General features: G+C 40.4%; 1 long non-coding RNA gene across 1 annotated transcript; it reads right to left on the bottom strand.

The window, feature by feature from the left end:
* Nucleotides 1-8,974: 8,974 nt before the first annotated feature.
* LOC141407459 (uncharacterized) lies at nt 8,975-14,757 on the bottom strand. The gene is made up of 3 exons (XR_012416617.1): nt 14,545-14,757; nt 11,477-11,673; nt 8,975-9,282 (listed from the first exon to the last, which is right to left on the bottom strand). It is a non-coding gene; the product is annotated as an uncharacterized lncRNA (long non-coding RNA).
* Nucleotides 14,758-23,525: the final 8,768 nt, after the last annotated feature.

Here is a 23,525-nt window from a genome sequence, read left to right as displayed (position 1 = left end):
AAAAATTTTAAAGAACTTTTGAATGACACAAAACTCTGTAAACAAAAACATAGACAAATGATGAACTGGGAGAAAATATTTTCAACACATATTGCAAATAAAGAACTAAAATCATTAATCTGTAAAGAACTTGTAAACATCAAGATTAAAGAAGGACCAAAACCTTATAGATAAATGGGCAAAATACATGATGTAGACAATATACCCCCTAAAAAGATACAAAATGTTCCTAACACTTATGAAAAGATCTTCTATCTCATTCGTAATTAAATCCAAATGAAAACGAGAAAAACATTTCACATCTATCAAAGTGGTCAAAATTAGTATATACAATGATATACTCTGTAGGGTAATGAGCACTCTTAATATATAGATGATGAGTGTGCAAAATGATGCAATCTCTGTGGATTGAAATTTGGCAATATCTAACAAAACTCCATACACATTTTATGCTTTGACCCAGCAACCCGACTTCTGGGAATTTGCCCTGAAGTTTACTTTCAACAATATGAAAATAAATATATACAATGTTATTTATTAAGACATTATTTGTAATTGCCAAAATACTGGAAACAACTCAAAAATTGGTATATAGAAAATTGATTGCATGAATGATATATCCTTGCAACACAATACTGTGCATCTTTTTTAAAACAATAAGGAAAACCTATATGAACTGATATAAAATGATTTCCATGATTTATTTATTTATTTTGAGACAGAGTCTCACTGTGTCACTCAGGCTGGAGTGCAGTGGCGTGATCTCAGCTCACCGCAACCTCCACCTCCCAGGTTCAAGCCATTCTCTTGCCTCAGCCTCTCGAGTAGCTGGGATTACAAGCACCGGCCACCATGCCCAGCTAATTTTTGCATTTTTAGTAGAGATGTGGTTTCACCATGTTGGCCAGGCTGGTCTCGAACTCCTGGCTTCAGGTGATCCGCCCACCTTGGCCTCCCAATGTGCTAGGATTACAGGCATGAGCTACTGCACGTGGCCCGATTTATTTTTAAAGAAAATAAGCAAGATACAAAAGCCTGAATGGGAAAAGGTGTCGTTCTCTGAGATCGAAAATGCCAAAAGAGTCTAGAATAAGAGGGAAATTAAAAATACTGTTTTGGGTCCGGAGCGGTGGCTCACGCCTGTAATCCCAGCGCTTTGGGAGACCAAGGTTGGTGAATCACCTGAGTTCAGGAGTTCAAGACCAGCCTGGCCAACATGGTGAAACCCTGTCTCTACTAAAAATACAAAATTAGCCAAACCTGGTGGCACATTCCTGTAATCTCAGCTACTTGGGAGACTGAGGCACGATAATTGCTTGAACTCAGGAGGTGGAGGTTGCAGTGAGCTGAGATCATGCCATTACATTCCAGCCTGAGAAACAAGAGCGAAACTTTGTCTCAACAGAAAAAACAAAAAAAACTGTTTTGAACTAATTAAGCTTCAGATGCCTTTGAATTCTTAATTTTAGTATGACCTAATTTATTGATATTTTCCTTTATGGTTTACATTATTTGTATCTTGCACAAGAATTAAAATACACTTTAATTCTTTAAAGTGTATTTAAAGTAATGCCTATTAAAATAATGCATATTAAAATAATGCCTTCTAAAATTATTTTTTGTTTGTCTTTAATCTGAAACTAGTTTTAGTATGATGTGGCGATTAAATTTTACAATTATTTCTCCAAATTTATTTACTTAATACATATACAGTATTTTATGTGTGTGGGCACCTTTCTGCATTATACAAATAGTAACATTAAATTTTCATAAATACATAGCATGCTTATCCCTGTTTCACAGATGAGAGAATAGAATTTTGAGAGGTTAAGTAGCTTACCCAAGGTCACAAAGGAAGTAAGCAGTAGAGCCCAGGATTTTATCCCAGACACTTTGGCTCTGGAATCCATGCTCCTGGCCCCTAATGAATAGCCAATTGTTCCAGCCAATTGTTCTCCTATTTCTCACTGACTTGCAAGTGTGCCAATACCACGATTTTTACTGTGTAATATCTTGTTTCCCATAAAGTTCCACCACCTAATAACTTTAGCATCCAGTAATGATTCTTGCCTAAGTCAATTTTTACTATGTTTGGAATCCTTCTATATTCATTGCTTCGCATTCTACAGTAAGGAAGGCTATACTCTTAATATATATTTATCTATCTACCTCTAGATCCATGAATTTTTTATTTTTTTCAATGAACTATAATACATTACTATAATAATTTATTTTGATTCTCAAATTATTCCATATTTGGCCAGTGGAACCGCTTCAAACTGGCTCTGTGTCCTTTTTGACATGACCTCATCCATTTTTGAGCAGTTCTTTTACTTTCTGGAACAAGATGTCCCAGGCTTATCTTGTATTTTCCTTTTCTCAGTCCTGGAATCAGCTATTTCTCCAAAGTGGTTCCTTTCACTGGGGGAGAGTATCTAGAAACCAAGCTCTGAACATTGTCCCTCTTGGGACAATGTTGCCTCTAGGCCCTTTGCAGTTCGCTACTACAGGGCTTCTCTTATAACATTATTCTCTCTCTTTTCTCCACAATCAGAAACATAACTCCCCAAAACATCAATCTATTCCTCCTTTGCTCGATCATACAACACACACAAGATAGTTTCAGAATTGCCACACTCATACCATTACCAATAATAAACTCACTAAATACAATTCAGGGTTTCTTAGTAGTTATTTTCTCTTTACATTGGTGATATTTAATCAGAGGATGAGGTAGATAAGTTATTTGGATTATTCTCATTTTCCTTTAGGGTATGGATATATTATTCAATAGAAATATGGTAATGTTTGTTTCTGTTTGTATTAAGATTTAGGTTTCATGCCCATCCATGTTGCTTTAATTTTGTGTTTTGATTATGCAAAACACTACATAGTTTATGATAGTCAAAACTATGTGCTGCCATGTACACTGCCTCACACTGCCACTACTGGCACACACATGAGTATGGATCCTGCTGCCACCACCCCAACAAAGCACTTTTGCTGGCACGCTCCCCCACCCCATTGGAGTGTGGTTGCCAGCAAATCAGGAACACTCCTCAGCCCCTCCAATGCAGCAGGCACTTAACCTCGAGGGGCAAGAGAGCAAACCTGTGGGGCAGGTCTTAGCCCTGCAAGGTTAGAGCACACAGCCCAGGAGTGCTGAATTGAGCCTTGACCCCCTAAAATCATCCAGAAACAAGGCCAGTCAACTAAACCCAACTTATACCACAGTCAAACTCTGAAGGACATCAAAGAATATAAAAGTAAACCCATAAAATAAAAAAAACCCATCCAAAGGAAAGCAACTTCAAAGATTATCCACAGAGATAAGAAAGAACCAGTACAAGAACTATGGCAACTCAAAAAGCCACAGTATCTTCTTACCTCGAAATGACCACACTAGCTTCCCAGCAAAGGTTCTTAACCAGGCTGAAATGGCTAAATGGCAGGCACAGAATTCAGACACTGAAGAGCAATGAAGATCATCAAGATTCAGAAGAAAATCAAAACCCAATCTAAGGAATCTAAGAAATCCAATAAAATGATACAAGAGTTGAAATATGAAATAGTCATTTTAAGAAATAACCAAACTGGCCAGGCATGGAGGCTCACGCATGTAATCCCAGCACTTTTGGGAGGCCAAGACAGGTTGATCACTTGAGGTCAGGAGTTCGAGACCAGCCTGGCCAACATGGTGAAACCTCATCTCTATTAAAAATGCGAAAATTAGTGGGGTGTGGTGGCACACAACTGTAATCCCAGCTACTTGGGAGGCTGAGGAAGAACTGCTTGAACTGGGAGGCAGAGGTTGCAGTGAGCCAAGATCACACCATTGTACTCCAGCTTGGGCAACAGAGTGAGACAAAAAAAAAAAGAAAGAAAGAAAGAAGGAAGGAAGGAAGGAAAAAAAGAAAGAAAGAAAGAAGGAAAGAGAGAAAGAAAGAAAGAAAGAAAGAAAGAAAGAAAGAAAGAGAAAGAAAGAAAGAAAGAAATCCAAATTGAGCTGAAAAAAAACTTAATACAAGAATTTCATAATACAATCAGAAGTATTAACAACAAAATGGACCAAGCTAAAGAAAGAATCTCAAAACTAGAAGACCAGTTCTTTGAATCAATTCAGAAAGACAAAAATAAAGAGAAAAAAATTTAAGAGAATGAACAAAACCTCTGAGACATACGGGATTATGTAAAGAGACGAAACCTGTGACTCATTGTCATCCCTGAAACAGAGGGAGAGACAGCAAGCAACTTAGAAAACATATTTAAGGATATCGTCCACAAAAGTGTCCCCAACCTCACTAGAGAGGTTGACATTCAAATTTAGGAAATTCAGAGATCCCCTGTGAGATACTAAACAAGACACCCATCCCCAAGATACACAGTCATCAGATTCTCCAAAGTCAATGTAAGAGAAAAAAATCTTAAAGGCAGCCAAAGAGAAGGGGCAGGCCACCTACAAGGCGAACCCATCAGGTTAACAGCAGATCTTTCAGCAGAAGCCCTACAAGCCAGAAGAAATTAGGGGCCTATATTCAGCAGTCTTAAAGAATATAAATTCCAACCAGAAATTTAGTATCCAGCCAAACTAAGTTGATAAATGAAGGAGAAATAAAATCCTTTTTAGACAAGTAAATGCTAAGGGAAATTGTTACCACCAGACCTGTCTTACAAGAGACCTAGGAAGTACTAAACATGGAAATAAAAACACATTTCCAGTCACCACAAAAACACACTTAAGTACATAGATCCTTGACACTGTAAAGCAGCTACACAATCAAGTCTGCATAACAGCCAGCTAACAACATGACAACAGGTTCAAATCCACATATATCAGTATTAACCTTGAGTGTAAACAGGGTAAACATCTCACTAACGGCACAGAGTGGTAAATTGGATAAAGAAGAAAGACTCAACTCTATGCTGTCTTCAAGAGACTCATCTCACGTGCAATGACACCCACAGGCTCAAAGTAAAACATTGGAGAAAAATCTACCAAGCAAATGGAGCACAAAAAAGAACAGGGCTACTATTCTAATTTCAGACAAAACAGATTTCAAACCAGGAATAATCAAAAAAGACAAAGAAGGACATTATATAATGATAAAGTATCCAATTCAACAAGAAAACTTAACTTTCCTAAATATATATGCACCCAACACAGGAGCACCCAGTTCATAAAGCAAGCTCTTGGAGTGCGACAAAGAGACTTAGATAACCACACAATAACAGTGGGCCACTTCAACACTCCACTGACAGTATTAGACCAATCATTGAGGCAGAAAACTAACAAAAAAAGATATTCAAGACCCAAACTTAACATCTACAGAACACTCCACCCAACAACAACAGAATATACATTCCTCTCATTCTTATATGGCAAATACCCTAAAGTTGACCACATGCTCTGCATAAAATAGTTCTGAACAAATTCCAAAAAACCAAAATCATACAAACCACACTCTCACAGCACAATAAAAAAAAAAAAAAATACTAAGAAAACCTCTCAAAACCATACAATTACATGGAAGTTAGCCTGCTCCTAATGACTTCTGGGTAAACAATAAAATCAAAGCAGAAATCAAGAAATTCTTTGACAGTCAAAACTATGTGCTGTCATGCACACTCTAGAAGAAATCTAAACTAAATGGATAAATTCCTGGAAACATACAACTTGCCAAGGTTCAACCAGGAAGAAATTGAAACTTTTAACAGACCAATAATGAGTTCCAACATTTTCAAACGAATGAAAACAAAGATACATCATACCAGAATCTCTGGAACACAGCTAAGGCAGTGTTAAGAGGAAAGTTTACAGTGTTAAATGCCCACATCAAAAAGTTGGAAAGACCTCAGATTAACCAATTAACATCACACCTAGAGGAGCTAGAGGAACAAAAGCAAACCAACCCCAAAAGTAGCAGAAAACAAGAAATGACCAAAATCAAAGCTGAACTGAATGAAATTGAGATGCAAAGAAAACATACAAAAGGTAAATGAAACCAAAAACTGGTTCTCTGAAAGAATAGATAAAAGTGATCGACTTCTAGTGAGGCTAACAAATAAAAAAGAGAGAAGATCCAAACAAACACAATCATAAATGACAAAGGGTTATTACCACTAATCCAACAGAAATACAAAAAAAACCCTCAAAGACTATTATAAACACCTCTATGCACATAGACGAGAAAATCTGGAAGACATGGATAAATTCCTGGAAACACACAACTTCCCAAGATTGAACCAGGAAAAAATTTAAACCTGAACAGACCAGTAACGAGTTCCAAAATTGATTCAGTAATAAAAAGCTTACCAACCAGTAAAAGCCCTGGTCCAGATGGATACAGCCAAATTCTACTAGACATTTAAAGAAGAGCTGGTACCAGCCCTACTGAAACTATTCCAAAAAATTAAGGAGGAAGGACTCCTCCCTAACTCATTTTATGAGGCCAGTATCATCCTGATACCAAAACCTGGCAGAGACACAAGAAAAGAAAATTCCTGGCCATTATCCCTGACGAATATAGATGCACAAATCAGGAACAAAATCCTAGCAAACTAAATTCACTAGCACATCAAAAAGCTAGACCACCTCAATCAAGTAGGCTTTATCTCTTGGGTGCAAGGTTACTTCAACATACGCAAATCAATAAATGTAATTCATTACATAAACAGAAGTTAAAACAAAAACCACATGATTATCGCAGTAGACGCAGAAAAGGCTTTCAATAAAATTCAACATCACTTCACGTTAAAAACCTTCAACAACTAGGCATTGAAGAAACACATCTCAAAATAATAAAAGCCATTTGTGACAAATCCACAGCCAACATCAAACTGAGTGGGCAAAAGCCGGAAGAATTTCCCCTGAAAACTGGAACACGACAATGATGCCCACTCTTCCCACTCCTATTAAACATAGCACCAGAAGTCCCAGCCAAGGCAGTCAGGCAAAAGAAACAAATAAAAGGCATCCAAACAGGAAGAGGTAGTCAAACTATCTCTCTTCACAGATAATATTTTATATCCAGAAAACCCCCATAGTCTCTACCCAAAAGCTCCTAGATCTGATAAACAACTTCAGCAAAGTTTCAGGATACAAAATCAATGCACAAAAATTAGTAACCTTTCTATACACCAACAACATCCAAGCTCAGAACCAAGCCAAGAACACAATCCCAGTCCCAATAGCCAAAAAAAAAAACAAAAAACAAAAACAAAAACCTAGGAATACAACTAACCAGCGACGTAAAAGATCTCTACAACACCAGTTACAAAATATTGCTGAAAGAAATCAGAGATGACACAAACAAATGGAAAAACATTCTATGCTCATGAATAGGAAGAATCAATATTGTTTAATGACCATACTGCCCAAAGTAATGTATAGATTCAATGCTATTCCTATCGAACTACCAATATTTTTCACAGAATTTGAAAAAGCTATCTTAAAATTAATATGGAACCAAAAAGGAGCCTGAATAGCCAGTAAATCCTAAGCAAAAAGAACAAAACTGGAGGCATCACACTACCTGAATTCCAACTATGCTACAATGCTACAGCAACCAAAACAGCATGGTACTGGTACAAAAACAGAAACACTGACCAATGGAACAGGTTAGAGAACCCAGAAATAAAGCCTCATACCTACAGCCATCTGATCTTCAACAAAGTAAACAAAAACAAGCAATGGGGAAAGAACTCCCTATTCAATAAATGCTGCTGGGATAGCTGGCTAGCCATATGCAAAGACTGAAATTGGACCCGTACCTTTCACCATATACAAAAACCAACTCAAGATGGATTAAAGACTTAAGTGTAAAACCTAAAACTATAAAAATCCTAGAAGAAAACCTAGGAAATACCATTCTGCACATAGGACCTGACAAAAATTTCATGACAAAGACTCCAAAAGCAATTGTAACCACAACTAAAATTGACAAATGGGACCTAATTAAAGAACTTCTGCACAGTGAAAGGAACTATCAACAGAGTAACAGACAAGCTGCAGGATGGGAAAACTATTTGCAAACTCTGCATCCAAGAGGTCTAATATCCAGAATCTATAAGGGATTTAAACAAAGTAACAAGCAAAAAGCAACCCCATTTAAAAATGGACAAAGGACATGAATAGACACTTCTCAAAAAAAGGCATATAAGCAACCAACAAGCAAATGAAAAAATGTTCAACATCATTAATCAATGCAAATCAAAATCACAATGAACTACTATCTCACACCAGTCACAATGGATATCATTAAAAAGTCAAAAAATAACAGAGGTTGGCAGGGTTGCAGAGAAAAGGGAATGCTTATACACTGTTGATGGGAATGAAAATTGGTTCAGCCACTGTGGAAAGCAGTTTGGAGATTCCTCAAAGAACTTAAAACAGAACTACAATTTGACCAGCAATCCCATTACTGGGTATACACCCAAACAAAAATAAAATAAATATCTGCCTTAAAGACACAAGCACACACATGTTAATCACAGTACCATTCACAATAGCAAAGACATGGAATCCATCTAAATACCCATCAATGGTGGATTGGAGAAAGAAAATGTGGTACATATACACCATGGAATACTACACAGCCACAAAAAAAGAACAAAATCTTGTCATTTGCAGCAACATGGTTGGAGCTGGAGGCCATTATCCTAACAAAATTAATGCAGGAACAGAAAAGCAAATACATGTTCTCACTTATAAGTGGGAGCTAAACATTGAATACATACAGACACGAAGAAGGGAACAATAGTCACTGGGGCCTAGCTGAGGATGGAGAGTAGGAGGAGGGTGAGGATTGAAAAACTAACTATTGGGTACTTCACTTATTACCTGAGTGATAAAATAATCTGCATACCAAACTCCTGTGAAAATCTACCCGTGTAACAAACCTGCACATGTACACCTTGAACCTAAAATAAAAGTTGGAAAGAAAAAACAAAGGGTTGGGGGGGGGCTTTCTTTAAATTTATTTATTATTTATTTATTTATTTATTTTGAGACAAAGTCTCATTCTGTTGCCCAGACTGGAGTACAGTGGCGTGATCTCGGCTCACAGCAACCTCTACCTCCCAGGTTCATGTGATTCTCCTGCCTCAGCCTCCCAAGTAGCTGGGATCATCAGCATACGCCACCATGCCCTGCTAATTTTTGTATTTTTAATAGAGATGGGGTTTCACCATGTTGGCCAGGCTGGTCTGGAACTCCTGACCTCAAGTGATCCACCTACCTTGGCCTCCCAAAGTGCTGGGATTACAGGTGTGGGCCACCACGCCCTGCCAGAGAAAAAAAAAAGAAAAGAAAAGAAGAAAAAAAAATTAAGAGAAACTATAATAAAAGGTATATTTGAGAAGTCACACCCTCCCCTATTACTCTCACAGTTCTTCTCTATGGGTAAGCAATTTCCTCGCTTCTGGTTATTCTTAGTGTTTGTGAGGATTTTTTGTTGTTTTGGGTTTTTTTTTTTTTTTTTTGCAAAAAGAAAAATGTAAGTATGCAGAAACACACACACACTCATGCACACACACACACACACGCACCTATCACCTATTGTTATTTTTTCCTACTCTCATAGAAAAGTTAGCACTATTGTATATTTAGGGATCATCCTCAATGCCTCAGTCTCTGTTGAATTCCATAGTCCTATTAATCACCAAGACCTTCCAACATCCTCTCTTGCTTACTCTACCAATCTATTTTCTTTTTCTTTTTTTTTTTCCAAGATGGAGTCTCCCCCTGTTGCCCAGGCTGGAGTGGAGTGGCGTGATTTCAGCTCACTGCAACCTCCACCTCCCTGGTTTAAGAAATCCCCCTGCCTCAGCCTACTGAGTAGCCGGGATTACGGACACACGCCACCACGCCTGGCTAATTTTTTTGTATTTTTAGCAGAGACGGGGTTTCACCATGTTGGGCAGACTGGTCTCAAACTCCTGATCTCAGGCAATCCGCCCGCCTCAGCCTCCCAAAGTGCTGGGATGATAGGTGTGAGCCACCACACCCGGCCTCTACCAGTCCATTTTCTATATTGAAGTGAAAGTAAACTTTTCAAAATGTCAATCCCAACAGGTTACCCTCTACCTCTCCTTCAGTAGTTTGCTGTTACTGTTAGGATAAAGTCAAACATTCCTTTTTTTTTTTTTTTTTTTTTTTTTTGAGACGGAGTCTTGCTCTGTCACCCAGGCTGGAGTGCAGTGGCCGGATCTCAGCTCACTGCAAGCTCCGCCTCCCGGGTTTACGCCGTTCTCCCGCCTCAGCCTCCCGAGTAGCTGGGACTACAGGCGCCCGCCACCTCGCCCGGCTAGTTTTTTTGTATTTTTTAGTAGAGACGGGGTTTCACCGTGTTAGCCGGGATCGTCTCTCGATCTCCTGGCCTCGTGATCCGCCCGTCTCGGCCTCCCAAAGTGCTGGGATTACAGGCTTGAGCCACCGCGCCCGGCCAGGATAAAGTCAAACATTCTTAATATGGCCTAAAAGATTGCTTTTCCTACTTTGTAACTTTTTCTTGCTCCAATGTTGCCCTTTTAATGATACCTCTTAGAAGACAAGCTCCCCTGACTCTCTTGCCATTAGTCATGTTTAAGCACAGGAAAAGCTAATTCCTCTATGATTCCTGGTTGTGCTTATACTTGTAAACACTCATACCAATAAACTTCAGTTCATAATATTTGTATCTAAGATTTATCAAGTTTATCCCATGAACTCATTTTAATCATATAGCAGATGGATAAAAATATTTGCATTTGGGAGAATAACCAGACATGGTCTTTTATCAAATAATTCTTCAGCAAATGGAGATATGACAGAGTAAACCAGAACAGCAGTACTGTGAGTCTTGTCACATCTCCGGGCTGCCTATGAAGATTGGAGAGGAGAGGAGAGACTGGGAATGTGTATGGAAACTGAAGAGAAGACCTTTGGAATACGTGTACTGTTTGACTCAGAAAATAGAGTTATGATACTTACTTCTAGAATTATCCTAAGGAATTAGCATGGTTATTTTTGAAATTTAAGGACAAGGATAATCAAAACAGCAAAACAAAATGGACAAAGTATGTGTTATATGTGTTAAGAAGGTCTGGAAGAATATAGACCAAGGAATAAATCATAATTTCCTCTGTGTGATGAGGTAATAGTCACATGAATTTTATTCTTTTTTGTTTCTCTTTATTGCTAATGTTGTCTACAATTATTGTGCCTTGCTTTGATCATTTTTGGAGGTAATTTTTATTTTAAAAAATTGTGTTGGAGTCTTTACTGAGTTTGATAGAATTTAAAAATGTTCTCTGCTCCAGGAATAGAAGTTAAAATTTCAGAGAGGAAGCAGCTAGTTGCAAAGGACAGAGATGGAGAAACACTGAGGGGAAGTAAAGTTCCCTCCCCATCCTCAGCCCATCTATTCTGAAATTTAGCCAGGTCTTCTCCAGCTTACACCTCTGCCATGAAATGACTCCCTCTGTGTCATACACACACCTGCAAGAGGCGGATTGAATTGATGTTCAGGCAGCAAGCCTAGGAAAACGTGGAGGGTCCTTGCCAAAAACGAATTCAAATTCCTTCTGAGTTTAATTGTTTTCCATTTCACCATGCCTAGATTTCTTCCTTGTCTTCTCCATCCCAAGAATCTTCCTGAAGCTTGGGTACTTAGTCAGGTCTCAGGTGTGAACCATCTGGAAAGAAATCCTTTTGAGAATAAACATTTTCTGTGCCAAAAATGTGTCTGAGTTAAGTGTTAGCTCTGAGCCCTCAACAACCTTAAGATTTCCCCCAGGTGTTGAGAGAATGAGAAAACTGCCATAATGGACGATATGGGAGAATCAGGTGGGAAGGTCAGTGGGGTCCAGCCCGTCACGGGTAGAAGCATGATTGGAGCACAGCCTCCAAGAGATGTATTTCCATATGTTTTCTAAGCATTAAGAGACATGGGTTTCCTTAAGACAAGAAAATATGGGACCGGGCACCATGGCTCAGGCCTGTAATCCCAGCACTTTGGGAGGCCAAGGTGGGTGGATAACTTGAGATTAAGAGTTCGAGACCAGCCTGGATAAAATGGTGAAACCCCGTCTCTACTGAAAATATAAAAATTAGCTGGGCATGGCGCCTGTAATCCCAGCTACTCAGGAGGCTGAGGCAGGAGAATTGCTTGAACCCGGGAGATGGAGGTTGCAGTGAGCCAAGATGGCCTCATAGCACTCCAGCCTGGGTGACAGAGAGAGACTCCGTCTGAAAAACAAACAACAACAACAACAACAACAACAAAAAACAAAACAGGAGGGCCTCTAACGCTTTTCCAGAAGACTCTCTCATTGGTGGGCAGCTGATGAGTAAACAGACTCGACTTAGACTCAAAAGAAAATTATGGCTGGGGCCGGGCACAGTGGCCCACACCTGTAATCCCAGCACTTTGGGAGACCAAGGCAGGCGGATAACTTGAGGCCAGGAGTTCCAGACCAGCCTGGCCAACATGGTGAATCCCCATTTCTACTAAAAATACAAAAATTAGCCGGGTGTTGTGGTGCACACCTGTAATCCCAACTACTCAGGTGACTGAGGCAGGAGAATTGCTCGAACCCAGGAGGCAGAGGTTGCAGTGAGCCAAGATAGGGCCACTGTACTTCAGCCTGGGTGACCGTGTGAAACCTCGAGAGAAAAAAGAAAAGAAAAAGGAAAAGAAAAAGAAGAAGAAAAAGAAAAAGAAAAGGAAAAGAAAAGAAAAGAAGGAAGGGAAAGAGAGAGAAAGAAAGAGAGAGAGGAAGGAAGGGAAGGAAGGAAGGAAGGAAGGAAGGAAGGAAGGAAGGAAGGAAGGAAGGAAGGAAGGAAGGAAGGAATTATGGTTGGGTAGGTATTTCAATGTAGATGTCTGTGACTCCAAAAATATGTTTTCTTTTTGTTTTATAAACCTTGTGATATTGTCAGCAACTGTATCAGTGTTTTTACAACTCTTTTCTACCACAATAAAGAGATTTACATCATAACCCTAGCATACACTCACATATACTCTAAAACACATTTAAAAGGAAAATCTTCCCAAAACAACATACATCTTTCCTAAATGCGGTTGGATCATTACTATTCTGTCCTATTTCTACTTTTTATCATGCTGGTTTCAACCCACTCTGGTTTCAAGAGTAGGCTGGTTTCAACCTGTGAAATATATTTCACAACCCATTAATAGATCCAAACCTGCCTACATTATTTATATAAGTTGCTTTAAGTGGTTTTTTTTTCTGAAATTAGCTTTTAAATTTTCATGGATTTATTTTTTACATAAAATTATATTTTGGCCAACATTTTCCAATACTATTATTATCACTACTTACGGGCAAGAGAGGCGTTCTGTGTTTATCCATGTACATTATTAGTAAGCTTCTTATTCAGACAAAACCTTCTCAACCTTCTGTTATTAAATATCCTGTCTTTAACTGCTTGTGAAGAATCTTTATTGTGTGCTATCACAGCCGTTGCATTTCTGAGTCATAATATTTGTGAAGCAGGGGAGAAGCTAGTTCTCCAAGGAATGCTATATAAAGTCAGTCTGAAAATAGCACGTTTCTATTTTTTACAAGTATCCAGAAATGGTCCATTCTTCTTTGAATAATATGCATGTTTCTACAGATAAAGCATTGCAATAATTGTGTGAACTTAAGGAAGACATCTCTGAGTGACTGCTTCCTCACCTGCAAGATCATACAATCTCCTAGGGCTATTGGGAGCTTTATAGGAAATAATCCAGAGAAAGGTGTGGCTCAGCACCAGGCACAACATAAGTTCATTTTGAGACATGACTATTATTATTATTATTATTATTATTATTATTACTATTAATGAATCCCTTGTGTTAGACTAAGTCCTCTAGAAAACAGAGGCTGAAAGAAGAATTAAGATCCTAAAACTGTTTTGGGAAAGTGAGAACCTAGAGCAGTGAGAGTGGAAGAAAAGAGGAGAAAAGGCAAAGAAAGATGCAAAGCAACACAAGAAGATGTATTCCATGCTCTCTGCTGTTTATTTCATGACACATTGCAAAGGAACAAAGCAAGTTTGCCTTGCATACAGAACCTCTCTAGAAGGGTTGCCAGGAGGAACTGCATCTCGGAGTAGCTTATGGAAGACACAATGGTGAGGAAATCTACTCACTCTACTACTCTATCTCCCTCTTTTTTTCCCCCATTGGTTATGTTTCACTCTGTAAGAAGCTAACTCCTCTGTACTTCTGTGTTGTCCTGTCTAACCCCTTGGCAGTTGCTGAGGAAGTCAGATCCCTGCTGGATGAGTCCGTTTGTGTTACTGTAAAGGAATAGCTGAGACCTGGCAATTTATAAAGAAAAAAACATTTATTTTGGCTTACGGTTCTGCAGGCTGTACAGGTAGCATGGTGCTAGCATCTGCTTCTGGTGAGGGTCTCAGGAAGCTTGCAATCATGGTGGAAGGTGAAAGGGGAACCAGCGTGTCACATGGCAAGAGAGAGAGCAAGAGACAGGGAGGAGCTGCCAGGCTCTCTTAAACAATCCGATCTCACATGAACTCATGGAGTGAGAACTCACCTTATTACTGCGAGGACCGCACCAGGACATGCATGAGGAATCTGCTCCCATGATCCAAACACGTCTCACCAGGCTCCCCTCCAACATTGGACATCACATTTCAACATGAGATTTGGAGGGGACAAAATATCCAAACCGTATCACCTGCCCTGTTTTGTGGTGTCTCATCCCAGTCTTAAAATGGAAAACCAGCCCGTCTGAGGTGAGGTACCACTAGGAGAGAGAAAATTAGAGGCAACTGAGGATAGTATGTAAGCAAGCGTGAAAGGTCTGAGGCTCAGTGCACTTCAAGTGTTCTCACTGGACTCCTCTCAACCCTTCGTTCATGACACACTGCTATCATTGTTCCGTACGTGTTCAGATTTTTTTTTTTTTTTTTTTTTTGAGGTGGAGTCTTGCTCTGTCACCCAGCCTGCAGTGGTGTAACCTCGGCTCACTGCAACCTCCTCCCCCTGGGTTCAAGCGATTCTCCCACCGCAACCTCTAGAGCAGCTGGGATTACAGGTATGTGCTACAACACCTGGCTAATTTTGTATTTTTAGTAGAGATGGGGTTTCACCATCTTGGTCAGGCTGGTCTCGAACTCCTGACCTCAAGTGACCCACCCACCTCAGCCTCCCAAAATGCTGGGATTACAGGTGTGAGCCACCATGCCTGGCCTCATTTTTTCTTACTATGATGCAATAAGATAAATGATATCTGTGAACCTATCACTAAGCTGAGAACTAGAATACTGATAATAAATTACAAATATATATCTACACACGTGGGTATGTACATAAATATATATACACATATACATAAATACATATATATGCTGTATATTTGGCTTTAGTTGTTTTGAACTTGTTTTTTAATTCAATATTAAAGGATTTATTCATATTGATACATGTAGTTATAATTGATTTTCAAAGATACATAGCATTATTTGTGGGACTGAATTGCATTTATGTTCTCAGTAGCTAAGCAATGGGTTTTCAGATTGTTGTCCTTTTTTTTCTTCTTACGAATAGTGATGCCAGTACAGGAATGTCAATGTTGGCCCATAGGGGTTAGGAACACATTCAACCTTGTGAGATACTGCCAAACTCCTTTCCAATGTGATTGTGCCAATTTACTCTTCCTCCGGCAATTTATAAGAGATGTAAGAGATTTTGATGATTACATCTTTCTAGAGCTCGGTTTTGTTGGGCTTCTTAATAATTGCCAATTATAATGAAATAAATACTAAATGAAATTAAAGAAATGTATCGGTCTCACAGTGGAATGCTACATATTATTAAAAATCAATTATATACGTAATCAAATATATATACCTACATAATGAATAGGTGTAAAATGCTGTTATCATTAAGATACACTAAAATGGCCTTATGCGGCCCAGCAGAGAGAGAACTCTTGGACTTGAAATGAATGGACAAGGAAATAAATTTCTTTGTGATAACAACAACAACAGTAGCTAACAGTTACTGGCTGCCTGATACAGCCAGGTATTCTAATTTTATATATAAGGTTAAAGTAAATACGTGAGAAATATTTTTGTTAGACTTATTTTACAAAAAACAAACAAAACAAAACAAAAAAAACCCTAGGGTTCAGAAAGCTTAACGCGCTTGAGCAAGAGCTTAAAGCTACTTCATGTTAGGAATTAGGGTTCGAAACCAGGTCAGTCTAGCTCGACACGCACAATGACAAGAGCACGTATGATAGTCTGAATCACGTAAAGGTTTCTTAGGGGCCAGGGAGTTAGATGTCTGGGCAAGGCATCTATAAATTTCTGCCAGCCCTGTAGGATTTCACTATCGAAGGAGAGAGCAGAGGAAAGGAATAAGTCATACCACTAGGTCAGAAAAATAATTTTTAAAAAGAATGTTTTTATGTTTGTTTTCTTTAACTTCTATTATCTTCAGTTCTAAGACAGTGTTTTTAAAATGTCAACCTCTTAATCCCTCAATTTTGGCCAATGAATTCTGAGTGGAAGTAAACATGTGTTATTTCTGATCTGGACAGTGTGAGAGACCAGGTCAGTCAAGTCCACAGAAGTGCCTGCGATGATGGGAATGTTCCAGAATCCACGCTACAAAATATAGTAGCCAGTAGCCACATGTGGAAAAAACTATCAAGCACTTGAAATGCAGCTTGTGCAATGAAGGGACTGAAATTTCCATTTTATTTTAATTACTTTTGAATCAAATCCAAGTAACTGCAGGTGGCTCCAAGCTGTGTAAAGCACAGTCCAGTTCCAGGGTTTTCTTTCTGTTGTGATGACCAATGTGGCTCCATCTAGCGGTTGGTCCATCAGCCTGAGAAGGGGCGACACAGAACAGCGCTTCCCAGCTGATAGTCGATTTGAATGTGTGTTCAAAAGAAATAAGCTTCTGTTGTTTTAAACCACTGAGATTATTTTCCTGCAGTAAACCTTAGCCTATCCTACAAGAGACAGGAGTAACTAGATGAGAGCTTTAATGGAAGGGTTGGAACTGAGTTTCCATTGCCCACTGTGGTACAGCCATCGGTGGCCATGTGTTCCATGCACAGACACGGCCCTTCTAACGGCACCCTCCTGACACCTGCACTGTGGCCTCTCCAGGCCGGGGCACTACCCTAAAGAGTGAGAATAAACCACCTAGTGTTGGGTATCATGTAACCTAATTTGAATTTCTGTGCCACCACTTAATAACTGTGTAAGCTTGGGAAAATTACAAAAGCCTTTGAGCACTAGTTTCAGGGTCTCTTAAACAGCCGTAATGGTAGTCCTTAATTTATAGGATTGTCATGAAGACTAGTTAAGAGAATGTTTATAAATTGGATGACACATAGTAAGCATTCATAGAAAGATCAGCTACCTCTTCTTATTCTTACACTGTTATTCTCATTACATTCATGGAAGTGCAGAGGTGCAAGAGCACACACATAATGGGGAGTCTGCACACACATGTCTTCGGTCTCAAATTCTGACACTCATGAGCTGTCTGACCCTAAACTATCTAGTTTCTTTCAGATTACTCATTTCCAAAATGGATAATAAAATACTAAAGGGAAGGCCAGGCATGGTGGGTCACGCCTGTAATCCCAGCACTTTGGGAAGCCAAGGCGGGCAGATCGCCTGAGCTCAGGAATTTGAGATCACTCTGGGCAACATGGTGAAACCTGGTCTCTACCAAAATACAAAAACCTAGCCGGGTGTAGTGGGGTGCACCTGTAGTCCCAGCTACTCGAAAGGCTAAGGCACAAGAATCTCTTAAGCATGGGAGGCAGAAGTTGCAGTGAGCCAAGATCACACCACTGCACTCCAACTGGGCTACAGAGTGAGATGCTCAAAAACGAAAACAAAAACAAAACTAAAGTGGAGTTGCTATGAGGGTTAAATGAGAGAGTGCCTTGAAGTGCCTGGTACATTACATAGCAGATGTTCAGCATGGACTCCTTTTATGTCCAAGCTGCTGCCTTTCCTATCTTACCCTCCTCTCTGCAACATATTTACCATTCTTTCTCTCTCTTTCTCTGTCTCACACACACACACACACACACACCCCTGTATATCCTTCCCATTATCTTATTTAACCTGGCCATAAACAACAGGACGGTTTCTGGCTACAATAATAATGCTTCAACCACTCCAAACTCACTGCATCCTGCCATATGTCAAAGGAATTGACTAAGGTAAACAGTGGTGCAGCTGGCAGTACACCAGGGCCACCACGTAGCCAGCCCTGAAGAGACAGTAAAGACGTCTCTTGAATTTCTAAGCTTATGAGATAGAGAAAATGTCATGACTAATATTCCAGGAAGTAGGAAAGATGTGACCTTTCCTCACCCATCATAAGGATCAAAGCTGACATGCCATAACAAAGGACAGGTTAACAAGAGAAAAGCATAACAACTTTATTTAATCAAAGTTATCCATGACATAAGAGCCCTCAGAAATGAAGACCCAAAGACCCAGAGAAAATGGTTCATTTTTATCCTTAGATTTAGTAAAGTGTAGACAGTCATGTGGAAATGTGATTGGACAAAACGGGTATGATCTAATGGTGATAGACTGGGGGAGAGTTAACCCAACAAGGCCTGTCTGTTCAGGTTCTTGTTGGCCTCTCTGTGTAGCACTTCTTCCTCCTGGTATAGGACAGAAGCCCTCCAGAAAGAGGGTCTTACGATCTACTATCAGACAAGGTAGGTCAGAGTATTTCTTATGGCCAGCTCCTACACAGAAGGCAGGGGAAGGTTACAGTAATATAGCTGGTTTCTATAACCTGCCCTGGGGAAGAAGAACTCTAATTTCTCTCTCTCTCATTTTTTTTTTTCTTTTTCGAGATGGAGTCTTGCTCTTGTCACCCAGGCTGGAGTGCAGTGGCACAATCTTGGCTCACTGCAATCTCTGCCTCCCGGGTTCAAGCAATTCTTGTGTCTCAGCCTCCCAAGTAGCTGGGATTACAGGTGTGCACCACCACGCCCAGCTAATTTTTGTATTTTTAGTAGAGACAGGGTTTTGCCATGTTGATCAGGCTGGTCTCGAACTCCTGCCCTCAGATGATCCGCCTGCCTCAGCCTCCAAAGTGCTGGGATTACAGGCATGAGCCACTGTGCCTGGCCCCAAATTCTAATTTCTATGACTTGCCATCAAGGAGAAAGGAGAGGAGACCTCAGGGCAGGAGAATGTTGGAGAGACAGACTTTGCTTCTGAGGCTGCTTCTGAGGCCTTCCAATCTCCTTTAGTTCTAAGTACTCAACAAGCCAAAGCATTGTATTTTGGGGCGTCATTTTCTGAGCTCCAATAGTGGAGTCAGCCTAACCTGGCACAGCTACTCCATGAGAGAAGCAATGAGACCTGGGGATGGGGCCACATTTCCTCGGTGACAGTGGATTATTATGTGGGGACAAAGTGGAGCTTGAAGAGAGAACCTAAAGAGATAATGACATCTAGGGTCCCATCTCCCAAGAAGCGGCTAAACATCATGAAATTCCACGTGTGGCTGAATTTGTGTGCCTAAAGTAGAAGATGTGGAAACTTCTGCTCCCAACTGGAACTGTTACAGACTGAGGGAGACTGAGGAGAAATAACAATTAAATGTCATATGGAGTTCTGGATAGGATCCTGGAACTAAAAAAGGACAACAGTTGAAACACTAATGAAATTGAAATAGAGTCTAGATTTAGTTAGTATAGTGCCAATTTTAATTTCCCGGTTTTGGTAATTGTACTATGGTCATATAAGGTATTTGCCTAAGAGGAAGGTTATTTGGGGCCAACCCCGCCATTGAGAATAAACAAATTTAAAAACTGGAATAAATGATTGAGGTATAATTTGTATGCCACAAAATGTGCAAATTTTACATTAAAATTTATTGCATCGAAATATTTTTATGTAAGGCCGGGTGCAGTGGCTCAGGCCTGTAATCCCAGCACTTTGGCAGGCCGATGTAGGCAGATCACCTGAGGTCGGGAGTTCAAGACCAGCCTGACCAACATGGAGAAACACCATCTCTACTAAAAACATAAAATTAGCCAGGCATGGTGGCGCATGCCTGTAATTCCAGCTACTCGGGAGGCTGAGGCAGGAGAATCTCTTGAACCCGGGAGGCAGAGGTTGCGTGCGGTGAGCCGAGATCATGCCATTGCACTCCAGCCTGGGCAACAAGAGTGAAATTCTGTCACACACACACAAAATACATATATATATATTTGATATACATATACACTATATAAAATATTAAAATACATATTTAGGCCGGGCACGGTGGCTCACGCCTGTAATCCCAACACTTTGGGAAGTGGAAGTGGGTGGATCACCTGAGGTCAGGAGTTCAAGACCAGCCTGACCAACATGGTAAAACCCCATCTCAACTAAAAACACACACACAAAAAATTAGCTGGGCGTGATGGCAGGTGCCTGTAATCCCAGCTACTTCAGGAGGCTGAGGCAGGAGACTTGCTTGAACCCAGCAGGCAGAGGTTGCAGTGAGCCAAGATTGCGCCATTGCACTCCAGCCTGGGCGACAAGAGCAAAACCCTATCTCAAAAATAAAAATAAATAAATAAATAAATAAATAAAATACGTATTTATCAGACTGGTGGATCACTTGAAGTCAGGAGTTTGAGACCAGCCTACTCAACATGGTGAATTCCCATCTCTACTGAAAATACAAAAAGTAGCCAGGCATGGATGTGCATGCCTGCAATCTCAGCTACTTGGGATGCTGAGGCAGGAAAATCGCTTGAACCCAGGAGGCAGATGCTGCAGTGAGCTGAGACCAAGCCATTGCACTCCAGCCTAGGTGACAGAGTGAGACCCCGACTCAAAAAAAAAAGGGGGGGGGCGGTATTTTTAAAATATTTTGGTCTTTTTTTTTTTTTAAGAAGAAAGGAAGGGATGGAACGTCACACTTGATGTGGCTCGGGAAACCAAGCAATAGAAATCATTTTGAAGTCTTTAAGATCCTAGGCACTAAAATTTGTGCCTGGGCCATGTTTTCCACAATTCTCCAAGAGACAAAGTATCCCCAAGTGACACCTGGGCTATTACAGGGCAATTTGTCTGAGAGGCTGCAGCATTCCAGATAAAAGGATGACCACTTTAAGGGAATGGGGTTGGCGTTTAGATGAAGACTTTGCTCTTCCTTACATGAAAAGTCAGGAATATTTAGTCCAATAGGAGCTGAGCAGGGCCAGCAAGTCCATGTTCCAGGTCCAGGAATGATTCTCTTAGGAATAAGAAACAGCAAGTATTGTCTTTCTTTATCGTTAAAATGATACTTACATTTCTCCAAGGATATTATGAGAGCTTTTAACTTCATGAGGTGTAGTAGTAGCTACCCGTTTGATTTTGGCAGTTAGGAAGATGAGTGAGCCAAAAAAGAAATGATCAAAACAAAGAAAAGTTGTAACAGGTCAATACGTTTTAAATTAAGAATCTATTTTAAAATCAAAACAGAAACTAAGTGAACCCTGCAAAAACACAAGGGGGCAGCATTTCATAACGTTACAAATAAATGCTGAATCAGCTTTTTGGGGTAAAGATATATACAGACAAACAAAGAAGTTATCAAGTGAGTCACCCTAAGTAACCTTAAGTCACAGAGCTCAAGAGTGGCAAAACAAGGACCATCACTAATGCTTCCCACTCTCAATTGAGTATTTTTCTTTTTTTCTTTTTTTGGGACAGGGTCTCACTCTGTTGCCCAGGCTGGAGAACAGTGGCACAATCTCGGCTCACTGCAACCTCCACCTCCCGGGTTCAAGCAATTCTCCAGCCTCGGCCTCCTGAATAGCTGAGATTACAGGCGCACACCACCATGTCCAGCTAATTTTTGTATTTTTAGTAGAGATGGGGTTTCACCATGCTGGCCAGGCTGATCTTGAACTCCTGACCTCAGGTGACCCGCCTTCCTTGGCCTCCCAAAGTGCTGGGATTACAGGTGTGGACCACCACGCCTGGCCTGAGTATTTTTCCACCCCATGTTGTCTCATACGGTCTTCCTGGATTAAAGATCCCTGCTACATGCTGAAAATGACTGACTTCTCACCAAAAGACCCATGGATAAGGTTTCTATTTTCTGTGGACACCGAGTAGGGCATAGGTGACTGACACCTTGTCACTAAAGATGAATAGTTCAATTGGAGTAAAACATGAATCAACTTCCAGAACAGACCTATGCTCTCAATGTAATTATGCACTAATCTTCAACATCGAGGAGACCTTAAGGGAACAGTTAGGTTGGGACAGTTTTTAAAAGGTGTTTTGCAAATGTTAAAATTGTGCATTTTCATTTCTCTCTTGAATCATGTTTTATTGCATTCTCTTACCTACCTGCCCTCTTTAGAAAGACAATGAAATCAGGCTTTCTTAGGAAAGAAAATAAGGATTTGCTATAGCACTTTGTAGAGCCCGTCTTCAAATCAAGGTCAGGGCTGGTGGATGAATTTGCAGTTTTTTGTAATGTAGGGAAGCTTCCTTTTCTGCTCATGACAGTCAGGCCCTGGGGCTTGCTGCTCCATGCTTAAAGGTGGCTACAATGTCAGGAAGTAGGAAAAAATCTTGCCTCTTCTAACTGAAGGGACTGTGGGAAGAAGGTATATAGAAAGAAAAAAGGAGGATGAAGTGGTGGGTGTGTTTGTTTTGGGTTTTCTTCTTGGAAATAAAGCCTGAAGGCTGAAGAAAGCCAATGGGAAGAGAGATTTCTACCCTTCTTCACAGTCAGGACTCTAGAAGTGATGGCCACTCCTTAGCTGCCCAACTTGGCAATGACCACATCAAAGTAAACCTGACTGTCCTTCCTGGTTAGTAGAGAAAGTAAATGACTCTGAGCTTCCCCAGACAATTTTCTGCAGAGGGTCCATGAGATCCTGAGGCTCCAAGAGACCCTGGAAGGCAGCAGTGTGGAGACCCTGAAGGTGTCCCATGTGCCCACTGCGGCAAAGGATAGGGCTGCCCCAAAGCAGAACCCGAATGTGGGCGGCAGAGCCAGAGGGCCAGGAGGAAGACATGGTGGAACCAGGGTATCTGTAGGGCCAGAAAGAGCCAAAGTGAGACTGAGACAGACAAAGAGGAGCCCAGGCCCTAGCCAGGTAGAGAGAAAACAGATTACAACAGCTACAGTCTTGCTGAAAGCTGAACATAGAGAAATGTCCTCCTACTTAGGAAAAACTCCTTCATTAAGTTGAAAGCAGGACAGCCTTCCTCCCTCCTTTTCCTAAGGGTGCCTATTAGCCTACTTCTTCTTTTCTATTTGATTCACTAATAGTCCCCTTATGTCCCTATTTCTCTAGGGACTTGATATCAAGTCCCTGGTACTGAAGCAGAAATCAGTTTGAATGACATTGAACTGAAAAACTTATCTCTCTGTTAATTCCCAGATGGTGTTCCAAACTTCTGCATCCCAAGACAGCTTCACCCTTCCCGAGCAATGCCTTGTGACCAGGCACACTGCCTGGGAATTCAAAGAGAAGTCACTGATTCTCCCACTCTTCTGGGAATTTTAGGC

This window comes from Macaca fascicularis, chromosome 8 (genome assembly GCF_037993035.2).
Source record: "Macaca fascicularis isolate 582-1 chromosome 8, T2T-MFA8v1.1".
In the NCBI taxonomy this organism is placed as follows: Eukaryota; Metazoa; Chordata; class Mammalia; order Primates; family Cercopithecidae; genus Macaca; species Macaca fascicularis.
The sequence above is the reverse complement of the archived record's forward strand: the minus strand, read 5'-3'. Positions and strand labels throughout refer to the sequence as shown.